Source organism: Vitis vinifera, chromosome 18 (genome assembly GCF_030704535.1).
Source record: "Vitis vinifera cultivar Pinot Noir 40024 chromosome 18, ASM3070453v1".
Classification (NCBI taxonomy): Eukaryota; Viridiplantae; Streptophyta; class Magnoliopsida; order Vitales; family Vitaceae; genus Vitis; species Vitis vinifera.
The window spans coordinates 6,483,579-6,496,789 of NC_081822.1; the positions used below are offsets into that span (position 1 = coordinate 6,483,579).

General features: G+C 35.1%; 1 long non-coding RNA gene across 1 annotated transcript; it reads left to right on the forward strand.

Annotated features, from left to right (window-relative positions):
* Positions 1–3,431: 3,431 nt before the first annotated feature.
* On the forward strand, positions 3,432–6,059 carry LOC100243687 (uncharacterized). The gene is made up of 2 exons (XR_788232.3): positions 3,432–5,638; positions 5,759–6,059. It is a non-coding gene; the product is annotated as an uncharacterized LOC100243687 (long non-coding RNA).
* Positions 6,060–13,211: the final 7,152 nt, after the last annotated feature.

A 13,211-nucleotide genomic window follows, 5' to 3' on the forward strand; every position in this document is an offset into this window, starting at 1 on the left:
ATTTTTTTTATAGGTAAAGAATAATTATATTAAAAGAGTTTTCAAAAGGGTGCACAAAAGTATACACAGTATACAAGGTGCCAAAAGCTAAAAGAGATAGAGGGAGCACAAAAAACCCTTACTTAAGAGTACAATCAGTTAATAAAATTCAGCATAAACAAGGAATCCTCTCCTATGTGCAGCCTAACCCATTCCCAAAAAATGTACATAAAAGATTGTTTAATTGCTTGATCCATATCTTCGATATTTTCAAAGACCCTTTTGTTTTTCTCCTTCCATATGGTCCAAAATAAACACAAAAGAGCTGCTCTCCACACTTTCTTCCTCTTCTTCCTAACAAGGGATCCATGCTAGCTTAGAAGGGCGTCCTTGACTGAGGATAACGTTGGCCATTGAACCCCAAATAGAGCATAAATTATCTGTCATAGCATTACTGCTTTAGAACAATGAAGGAGGATATGATCCACTAGTTCTTCCCCACCTTTACACAAACAAGACCTACTCAGCAACCTCTAACCTTGCCTTTTCAGCTTATCCAAAATAAAAATTTTACCCAAAGAAGATTCCTAAACAAAAAATGCTAATTTTCATTGGAACCTAAGGGTTTCACACGACATCGAATGAAAACCATAATTTTCACTCTACAACTTGTTAAGGAAGCATAAAGGGATTTAACTATAAATTTGTCAGTCTTTAAAACCCACAAAACCATGGTGTCCTCTATATCCCTTCTAATCACATGTCCTTCAAATCTCCTAAAAAGAGCTTCCACCTCTCCTAACTCCTAATCATTATTCTGTCTTGTGAACAGAGGATTCCAGCAACCTCCCTTGCCACTTTGCTCCCACAATTGATCAACCAAACATCTTTTGTAGAGGGTATAGAAAACAACCTAGGAAAGACCTCTTCCAAGGACTCATCACCACACCACCGATCCTTTCAAAATTTCACCCTCCTACCATTTCTTACCTTAAACCCAACCCTTTTGTTAAACCTCTCCCACCCACTCGTTATAGCCTTTTGTAACCCCACACCATAATCATCCCTCTCATTAAGCAAAGTTCAACTTAATGAGACTTAAGCAGAATAAAAAAAAATCCTTGGAGAAACTTAACCTATACATAGCAAGTCTAAAACTAGGAATCTCTACTAGATTCAAGTATGCTTAAACAGAGTTAATTCAGGCACTTGGGTAAATTAAGAGGAATCAAATCAGCAGATGCAGTAAGAAATGATACCAACAACTAAAAACTATACCTTGCCATTCTGCCATTTTATTTTATTTTATTTTATTTTTTTATCAGAAACGAAGAAGATTATATTAATATAAGAACACCATTTTATACCTAACAAACATTGAACATTAAATTACAGCATGAGATCTTTTCTGATTAAGAAACACATAAGCAGTCCCAACTCCTAAGAATGCTATTTGGATTAACTTTTCACCCAAATGCTACGTTACATAAGCTGGGGTATGAGTGTCAGATGCAGGTATGTGTCAAAGCGTTTGATCCTTCGCAACTCAAATTTTAGGATATAGGGACTTGGCTAAAAAGATCCAAAAAATTGGGTAGTGGGATAGAACAAAGTAAAATAAAATTTAATTAAAAATCAATTGGAAGTGAAGATATCCTTTTTAAAGCACTCATTTTTCCCTTTAATCCCTTTTTTCCTCTTATTCCTAAGTATTCTTACAAAAAATTCACTTTTCAGCTAAATCTTCTTCTTCTCTAATGTAATTATTCTTAAAAAAAGTTGAAAGAATAAAAGGATATCAATAAAAAAATCAAGTAGCCACACCCAAAATAAAATTAGAGTGTCCAACAAGGATCCCATACCCATGTCATGTCATGTTGACACAAGTATGTTGGGAAAAATTGAAGGAAGCCCAAATTCAACTCATATTGAGTGTTCAATGTTGCAGTTACTTTTGGGAGTGGATAACCATGTTAGAAGCTTCCTATAACTTACATATTTTTTGGAATTTCCTTTTGTATAAAAAAGTACACTTATCCTTTTCCTCCACCTTATTCTATAGTGGTGGGGTTATGGGGACACTATGTCTATTTGTCATGACTCATGCCAAATCCAATCATACTCAATCTTAGATATTAGAAATACCAAAAAGGTGCCTATGAGCCTTGTACACCCTGCTGAGTTAAGCTTCTTCAGCATAGCACTGGGCAGCCAAATAATCCCATAATATTCAACCTTCTTAGCCAACCTTCCAACATTCTCAATTGCATTTCTTAACTTCCGTAAGACCAAATATCTCAATTCATGAATTTCCAAGACATACAAATCTTCTAAAGGAGATTCGTTGCCTCCACTTGTTTTGTTAAAATTAGATACTACTTGAAAGTCTTGAACTATTAGCATGGGCTAAGCATATTTTGAGGAAGCCCCCCAAGGCACATAAAAAGATATATATTTTTTTTTCAAAGCACGGAACAAATTAAAAAATGCAAAATGAAAAAAAATGAGATCATCGATTCAACTATAAGATAATATAACGACTTAAAGAAGTGTTGACAACATCAGTGGACTTGTTTCTTGAATTTGTACGTCATTGGAAATCATGGGCACAAACCAAGAACAAAAAAGCAAATACCAGTTAAGAAAACCTTCGAGGCGAATGCGAAAGCCCTCTGCAATGCCCATTCTTGATCCTTCATAGAATGTGAGCATTGACAAACTTCCTCTCTCATTGCTTGCATTTCATTACGAAACCCTGCAATTTTCTTTTCTTCTCTGCTCTTTGCCCTGTCTTTCTCGCAACCCTGCAATTACAATTAAAAAGCCCTAATATTTAATTTTGTTTTCCTTTCCCCCGCCTTCTCCAATTGAATGAAACGTCCAATTCAATCAGCTGAGCGGAGACGTGGGCCTTGCCTTAAAATAACAAACGGTTGGCTGAGGGGGCCCAAGCCTGAGCCCAATTCAACACTAAAAAGGAAAAACACGAGTTGGGCCCTTGTTGGTGAACCAAGTTTTATCAAAGCCCACACTCTCACTAGACCTTAGCTCTAATACCTTTATTCTCTCTCCTCCACTTTCCCTTTTCTTCCCATCTGCCATCTTCCCTGCTTCGAGCAATAAAAAGAAAAAGAAAGAACACGGGCGCGCAGACAGATATAACAGGGAAAATGGACCGACCATAAGTTAGAGTTTTAGGCATTAATTTGATTTTATTTAGGCAAAAATTATGGGCAGAGAGAAGATGGATGGAAAGTGAAAAAATGTATGGGAAAGAAATTAGGGTGAGAGCACGAAGTGTAAAGTGGTGGAGACTGTGGTGCCGTCTTCATTATGCAACAAGAGTACGAGATAAGAAAGCAACATGTGTGTTGTGATTTCACACGCCTTAAAAACCTCTTAAAACCTCCGGCATAGCTTTCTCATTGGCTCTCTTCCACCAGGCATTTTGTGTTAGGTTTCGGAAGATAATGCCTCCCACTTTGTGCTCGAAGTGGATTGGAATTGGAAGCAATTTCCAAAGTTGGATGTTGAAGCTGACCATAACCTAAATTTTGGAACCTATATTCAAACCAAGTATCAAGTAAAAATTTCTACATGTTACACCATCAACCATATCCAGGGACCTACTACACGTCTTCTCCACGGCCTTCTCAGGATCATGCTGTTTGTTTCTACAAAGAGGCATCGCCCAATGCTTATCTGCTGGTGCTTGTATTGCTGGTTTTTTCTAACCCACTCAGTCTAAGGGGCCACAAAACATGGAAAATGGAGTAGTGCTATATCACTTACTAATAATGGCTCTTCCTAAATGCTTTCCCAAAAGAGATTCAACGGATAAATGCTTTGATTTTGCATAATATTGAATGCTTTCACCATGTGACACAAGCAATTAAGAGAATTAGGAAAGTCATTTGTGTGATTTAGTATTCTTGCTCTTCTGACTTGTGTTGTTTTCATTCCACGTCAAATTTTTTCTTTGGCCTAATCATTGAATCAGGGGTTGAGTTTGGTAAGGTCCATATAAGTGGCCGTGCGTAACACCGTGATCATGGCAGAGTAACAAAGGTCGTAAAAGGAGGCTAGTACTTGAGAGCTGAGCTTATGGGCGTCATTAAGCCATTGGATTGCAACGGTGAGGAAGACCCCTGCTTTCAGTCATGGTGTGGCGGAGGAAGCATCAGAGTACAGTAAAGTTTGGACAATAGCTGTTGACGGTCAAACAAAATTGTCTTTCAACACTGTTTGATTTGGTATGTTTTATCTAGATTCATTGGGTGCCACAATACCTATTGATACTTTTTTCTTTCCTATGGAAAACACGTGGTGGTGCCACCAAATAGGCCATTAGATTCCATTATTTGCATATGATCTTATTTGTTTGTATTTTGTATTTCCCTCTTTTTTTTTCTCCACATTCCAGCATCTAAATGTGTCAGGGTTAGAACTTGAAACCTCTAATGCTTTCTGCTACTACCTTCACATAGTAGGATCCTCTCATTCAGTTTATCATCCAAATCTGAGAGCCCTGGAGGAACGTTTAGACACCAGTACTCTTTCTACCCTTCTCTCTAATGGCCTATGATTTAGTAGGAATATCAGTTCTCAACATTGGTTTACCCATCAGGACTCAACCTTTCGCTTATGATATGACGGCGCCTAACCTGATACTTGCTTATCATCAGAAGAAAAATCATATATAAGTAATGGCCGGGTTGGACATTGTAGGAGCCCTGACGCCTAAAATCTTAGGGGCATTATTTTGGTGTCCAGATGGAGTGGAAACTCAACATGGTTGGCAAGTGAATTAGTGGGAAGCTGTCAAGGACTCTCCCCAACCCACACTAGGCGAAGTGGCTAAGTCATCCATTTATTGGGGGTAGTTGGATGGTTTCTATGCCAAACTGTACCATTTATCTCTATCCAATTCCTCTATAGCTTTCAATCTAGTGGTGCAGTTTTTGACATTTTGTTGCAGCAAAACCAACTCATGTGCTGACCTTATAGCTAAGAAATCTGAGCCCCAATACACCCAACCCAAGCCCCATAAGGTAATCAGTGTCCGTGGACCCAGCAGCCTGCACCCAGCTGTCTTGTTTAGCTTTAATTTGCTGGTTTTCTTGTCAAGCTTTAACTTCTAGTTTTATAAGGTATATGGGAAGAATATCACACTGTCCAGAGATTGTTATTATGGGCAATGCAACAATGACACCACCATGAAGGTAGGACCCCAGAACCCTAGAACCTCTCTTTTCTTTCCGTATATAACACGAAGTTTGTCCAACCACTTCCCTACACTACTCCCATAACCCAATAAATGGATGTCACCACCACCCAACACCCACCTTCACTCACAAACCACCCCGTATGGCTGGATCTCCAGTTACATCTTTGCTGAATTATATTCCCATGATCAGAGAAGAGAGTTAGAAAGGAAAGGTAGATGGAGAATGAGGGAGTATCTCTGTCGCGGCCAGTCATAGGCTTTCCTGTCGGTCTAGCACTGCTACTTATCATGTTACTATGCATGAGCGCCCTCATGTCTTTCTGCTTTCACTGGGATAAGTTCCGATGCCTCCGTCACTCTACTGAGGATCACACTTCCAATACTCAATCCCGAATTCCTCATTCACCCCCCAAATCTGTCCCCCCTCACATGGTATATCTCTCTACCTAGCTCTGTCTTGTCCTGTACATATAATTATGGCTGTTAATTAAGCTCCACTACAATAATATTCACTGCTCATGTACATTTTGATATTTTCTTTTCTTTTCTCAGAAGTGGAAACAAAATCAAAGTCCAAGCTTGCCAGTGTTGATGCCCGGCGATGAGGCACCCAAATTCATAGCAATTCCCTGTCCCAGGGTCATAGTAAAAGTGGAGACGCCGCTCGCCTTCCGAGAACCACTGTATTAGCCCACTAAGGGAATGGATCGATCAACCTGTTTTTTCTCAGGGCTGCTTACAGTTCAAATTTGACATTTCAATGTAATAAAACCATCTTTCAAATTGGGATGTATATATACATATATGCAGAGTAACACAACCCATTAATGTAGCAAACTAAATTTCAAAGGCAGGCCCCAACTCCCCAAAATATTATGAGAAATTTGCTTCCCTTTCGTCTCCATATATAAGGGGAAAATTAATGGTATATTTCGGAATCACCCAACAAAAAGACCTTTCCTTTCGGAATGAACATGGCAAAGGAACAAAGAGAAGTGCTAAGGGTTAAAAGTTTTCTGAACATAATTGGCTTCTGCCTTGTCAAGGGTAAGCACTAGGCTGATGCCGGAGCATGTGAGCGCATGAGGGTAGAAGGAGAAGAATGGTGGCCACCAGGGCCCATTGGGATTATTAATTATATATGCTTTTATTCAATAAAATGTATCCCTTAATCTAAATTAATTGTTAATTATATATATAAATTTTTTATTTAAAAGATCATTTTGAAATTTTGAAATGTATAAAATAATGTTTAAAATCCTTTTTTCGACGATGGTGTAATTGAGTTGGATTTGATTTCAGGTTTTTAAAGTGACTCCAACTAATATTTCCTTATCACCGTCTCTTTGCTTAAAGATTCTATTATAACCTATTTCTAAAGCATCTATTTCAACAATTTTAAGGCCTTCAAGGTTGGCTAAATTTATATATGATAGATTTTAACTTTATACTTAATAATCTTAACGATCTTGGTGTATCATTTTTTCATGGTATGAGATCTTTCTTGAGCCTTTTTTTTTTTTTTTTTAAAAGGGGCACACAATTAACTAATATCTTTAAAGGAATTCTAATAAGACTTCTAAATAAAGTCGATTCAATGAGTTTTTGAGTAAAAAATGAACTGAACCGACCATATTTAAAATGAAAAACAGAAAACCAAACCAAGCCTTTGAAGGTTAGTTTGATTCAATTTTAACCTAACTTAAATAACATTTTTTATTCCTTAATCCAAATATAGATTTATTTTTGTTTTAAACCCAAAATCCATTAATTTGAGTTTATATTATAATTTAAGTCTAATTTGTTTATAAAATTAATTCAAATCAACTTAGTTTTGATGTTAAAGATATATCGAATATATTTAAAATTAATTTGATCATAATATAAAATAATGAATTACTTTAATCTAATCAAATATATATATAATTATATATAAATTAGGAGACAAGAAAATTAAAAACCAAATCAATAAGGTTGGTTTCCAAAATTTGTAAATTGAACCAACTTTTTTTATTATTAAAAATCGAACCATTGTGATCAATTTTGATTGGTTTGGATCGATTTATCGATATTTTCAATTTTACACCCGCAACACTTCCTGATAAACTGTAACTATTTTTTATCCATCGTATTGTAACATAATAAACTGAGACAGAAAAAATTGGTAAAATAATGTAATAACATTTAAAATAATAAATCGAAAAAATATATAGCAAATAATAAAATTTTATTTTACTATTGGATAAATATCATACTTCACTCTTTAATAAAAATAGAAATATTATGACACTTAAATTTTATCTTTATCATTTTTAATCTATTAATATTTAAAATAAAATATGAAATCTTTTCAATATTACACCTTTTAAATTCTTTTCACATTTTTTTTATTGGTTTTCAATTATTTTTAATTTTAACAATAAGATGCAATATTTTAATTATTTTAAAACCTTTTAAATTCTTTACACATTTTTTATTTATTTGCACTTATTTTTAATTTTAATAATATATAAAATATATTCTTATAATGTCATACTAATATCATAATTAATGAAATTGTCCATCTAATTAGTGAAGTGTGAATTAATAACTTTTAGAGTTTAATGACCAATCTGGTTTTGAAAATATTGGCTATCAATGTTATAGATTAGTTTGGTAGTGATTTCGAGATGACATCCACATATGTGCACAATAACCACATGAGTGGTTTGACTCAAAGAAAATTTATAGTTATATTTTCCTTTAAAAAATGATGTCTTGAGAATGAGTTTTCAAGTGAGGAAATAGTTTTCAATATTTTTTATAATTAAAGAAAATTCAATGGTAGCACTTACAATATCTCTTATGTAAGAATGTGAAAAATCCTAAAAATCTCTTAAGGGAGAAAGGGGGGAATAACTTTCTTCAAGAGTGATAGAACATAAGTGGCAATGGATATACCAGTTCCAAGGTATGACATGAAGTCTCAAACAAATAAAGTGTGACGGTGAGTCTTACTAGCATGCGAGTATAAATGTCATGCTATGAATTTTGTGCAACCTATGTGCAAAATGTCATGCGACTCATGCGGCGTTGGCACATAGCACGAGTTATGCATTCCGTGGAAGGAAAAAATTAATAATGTTTATGTTGGGAAGTGTCTCAACTTCCTACTTAGGATATATTTCTTTTTGTAAAAAGAATATTATATTTGAATTTCCTAAGTTTATATGTGATTGTAATTAAATTTCTTATTAAAGCATCTAATTACAATTACATATAAACTCAAGAAATATTTTATATAATATTTTTTTTATAAAAAGAAACATGTTCCAATTAGGAATTTAAGACACTTCATAATAATCTTCACCTTGAATCAAATTTTATTAAGTTAATTTTCAATATCTCCATAATATATGATCTCATGTGCTACAATTCTCTTCATATACCATATTTGTTTATTTCTTGTATCATGTTGTGATGAGAGAATAATTGACTCCACCTTGATCCAAAAATTTATTTTTGCAATTCTTAATTTTTTGTACTATTTAATTAATATATTTATATAGTGAAATATTATCTCTCATTCATGGAGATAGGCATAATCGATCAAGCCACATTAAATCCTCATGTAGTTTGCTTTATTTTTGTGTTCTTCCATTAGTATATTTATATTAACAAATTTTCTACAACAAGTGGTATTAAACCTTTAATTGAATATGTATAGGAGAGCTTTGATTGAAGATATTTGGAATAACCTTTGTTGAAGATGCTTGAGAGAACTTTGATTGAAGATGTGCGAAAGAACCTTGTTTAAAGATGTTTGAAAAAGCTTATGTTAAAAATGTTTAAAAGAGACTTGGAAGAGCAAAGAAAAATAGAGTGTACAAGAGGATTGCAAAAAGGAACTATTTGTTAAGGTAAAGTCAATTATTCTCTTAGAATATGATATAAGAAACAAGAAAATCATAACACATGACAAAATCGTAGTGTATACAAAGTTACGAGAGAAAAATGGTTGTCTGAGGACTATATACGATAGATAAAAATATAAGAAAAAACAAGAAACACCTAGTGAAATAAAAAGGTTTGCTAAGGTATAAATGTGAGAAAGAGTAAGAGACACTTGATAAAGCAAATTGACTCATAGTTTAGGGAAAATATAAAAAGCGGAAAATGTGAGATGTTTTGGGACCCGGCAATTATGTATGTTTATGCTTTCTATAACATTTTCTATAATAAAATTAATAATTTGTATATGTTCAAATAGTCATAAATAGGTCGGTTCATAAAATAGTCATTCGGACACAATTAATTAAATAAGTTAAATTGGTCAAATGAGTTAAGTGATCAAACTTAAACAAAATCTGATCATTACGCATGTTATATAAGTTGACACAATCATGATAAGGATACAATTACACCTAACTCACCCTAAATTTTTTTTTGTCATTTTCAAGTCTCGTTGTCATTATCATATGGAGATTGTCACCCCTATGGCCATACATACATCAATAGACTGGGTAGCATATATAGATTAATATTGTACAACATTTAGTATTGGCGAAAGATGAAACTATTGTTGTTGGATGATAAGAATATAACAGCCACAGGTATGAGGATATGACGCATTGGCATCAGGGAAAGCTTAAGAGGATGTGTGGCGCATTAGGGAGATGACATCTTATGTTGAAAGACATTTGATATGAGACACATGGCAAGTTGATATATTTTCCTGACAAGTGACACAAGCAAAATAATTCCTAGCATTGATAATGAAAGTGGCATAAGTGAGAGAGTATCGCATGATGTAGGTGACATGAGTAGAATCAACTATTATGAATTTATGACAAATCGCAAAATCAAAAGCAGGGGATGCAATTGATAGGACAGATGGCAATGAACAAAGCCATAAGGAGAACCGCACTGCCTAGAATATGGATGGTATTGGCAGGTTGATTCTTAAAAGATTGGTATAGTAGACATCTATGTAAAGCGTGCTTTGTCCAGCCTTCTTTGCATGAGCTTGCCAAGGAAAATCGTTTGGGTTTTCCTCTAAATAAATACAATAACATAAATATTTATTTCATCAAATGCTATCATTTTTCAACTACAACGATTTCAAAAGCCAACAGTAGAAAACCTAACCCTAGACAATCCTAACTCAATAGAGGCCCAAGCCCAAGGAAGCCCAGTCCCCATGGAATCATTCTTATTATAATATCTCCTTTTTAAAAAAATACTATCTAAAAAATATTTTTCTTAGTTGAAGTTAAAACTAAAAACTTTTTCCCAAATTAAAAATAAAAATAAAAACAAAAAACGGATTTGTCTATAGGTACATCAGAATTTTCTCCATTTCTCGTCTCAGCCTGGTTACAAAGATAACATTAGGTTTTTGGACCGACAGCCCAACTCCCCTAAGCCTGCATCCGGACCATACCTGGCACTCTATATTTGGATTGTAGGCCCAAACCATTTTAGGCGAGATCCCAACCATATACACACCCATACAAATAATAATGGGCTTTCAATTAACGACCCAGTCCAAGAATCCAATGTAAATTAGCCAATTGCATAAATTTCTGTTAAACCTCGAGAAAATACAAGCTCCAAGTTAGAAGGGGGCGGGTCGGAGTTTGGAGTGAAGCTTGAGAAATTAATAAATAAGAAGATAAGATGAAGACGGAAGTGAAAGAGGTTGATCCATACTTTCAACTTTCAACCCGATTCATTATGTAATTGCCTGCCACAAATCATACAAGGTAGCTTTCAAGATATATCTCACACGTGAGCTTTCTTAGGAGACATTGACCTTAGATGGCTGTCTCTCCCATGTGGGCCGCGTGGACCTCAGAAGGTCATGTGCCCGCCATGAGGCTCCTATGACGTGCTCCCTTCTGATTGGGAAGACGAAATGAAAACTACTCCAGGTTGGAGAGACTCCTGGGTCAAAAAGGCCCTACCACATCCACCTGCTACAGGCCCACGAAGCCCCCACTATCACACATCTGAGGCCCATCATGGCATTCAAACCGCTAACCATGACCCCACGCCCAATTCATCTCACCGCCAAAAGCGGACGCCTTCTCTGCGTGCGGGACCCTCTGCCCTGGCAGCATCCCGCAATATCTGTGCTCCTACCATTTCTATTCTTCATTTATATATATATATATTTTAAAAAATCTGTGTTTTCGTCAACCGTTTTAAAAATGGTTTTTGGCAATAATTTTTTAAAACAATTATTACTAAAAAAATTTGTGTTATATTTATATAAATATATATATATATATTGTTGGTTAAAAATAAAGTGTAAGAAGAGTTACACTTTTGAAAATAAAGTGTAAGAAGGGTTACACTTTTAATGTGTGAATTAAACACATAATTAAGTTTTGGAATGTTACAAAACTTAAGAGGTATTTACACATATGATTAAGTTTTGAAATGTTACAAAACTTGAAAGATTAAGGAAAACAATAAGTCTTCTCATCTTTGTAACTTTATAAAACTTAAGAGGTTAAGTGTAAGAAAGTTATACATTTGAGATTAAATCATGTTTAACGTGTGAATTAAATATATGATTTAATTTCTTTTTTAAATGTTACAAAGATGAAGAGATTGAGGAAAATAATGGGTTTTTTCTCATCCTTGTAACCATTTTCAACCCTAAGAGTGCTATATATGACTTTTCTTCTTTTTGAAATCTTATGCAGAAAAGTGAAAAGGCTTGATCAATCCCAATACTATTTGAAAAGAAGAAGAATTGGCTGAATAATTATTATTGATGTTGAAGTGTGTATTTATACAAGGAGGTTTGAGATCTTTCTCTACAAGTCAGGAATCAGCTTACCATATTCTAGACTATCCATCTATAAGTCAGGAATTACAATAGGAAAACTAACATATACAAATCATCTATTCTTAATATGGAAGATTTAGAAAGATTGACTTTCTAACACTCCCCCTCAAGTTGGAGAGTGGATATCCTGCACTCCCAACTTGCGAATCATAGGAGCAAAAAACTCCTTTCCCAATGGTTTAGTCAAAATGTCTGCAAGTTGGTGCGCTGAGCTCACATGTCTTGTAATAATGGAACCATCTTGGATCTTGTCCCTAATATAGTGACAATCCATCTCAATGTGTCTAGTACGCTCATGGAAAACAGGGTTGGCTGCAATGTGCAATGCTGCCTTGTTGTCACAATACAGCAAGGCAGGTTCCTTATGTAAAACACCCAAATCTTTCAAAAGGTACCGAAGCCATGTCAACTCACAACAAGCTCCTGTCATTGCACGATACTCTGCTTCGGCTGAAGAGAGTGACACTGTTTTCTGTCGCTTTGATCTCCAAGAAATCAGTGAAGGTCCAAGGAATACACAGTAGCTTGTAGTGGACCTTCTAGTAAGTGGACAACCTGCCCAATCAGAATCACAATAGGCTCTCAATCTGAAATCATTATTCGAAGAGAAGAACAGACCCTGACCAGGTGCATTCTTGAGATAACGTACAACTCTGAACGCTGCTTCCATATGAGCCTTTCTCGGTTGATGCATAAACCGGCTTAACACATGAACTGCATAAGTGATATCTGGCCTCGACACAGTTAAATATATTAACCTTCCAACCAATCTCCTATAACGACCTTGATCCTTGAGCAAATCGCTCTTATCAGACAATTTCAATCCTCGTTCCATAGGTGTATCAATAGGGGCAGCGCCCAACAATCCTGCATCCTCAATAATCTCTAATGCATACTTACGTTGGGAAATAAAAATCCCATTTTTAGAAGCAGAAACCTCAATGCCAAGAAAGTATTTTAAATCACCCAGATCTTTGAGATGAAAATGACTATGCAGAAATTTTTTTGTTGTAGCAATGCTCACAGGATCATTTCCAGTAATCAGAATATCATCAACATATATCAAGAGGGCAGTAAAGGACTTGCATTGTTTTCTGGTGAACAAAGAATAATCGGCTCGAGATTGTGCATAACCGGCGGATTGAATAACTTCTGAGAACTTGGCGA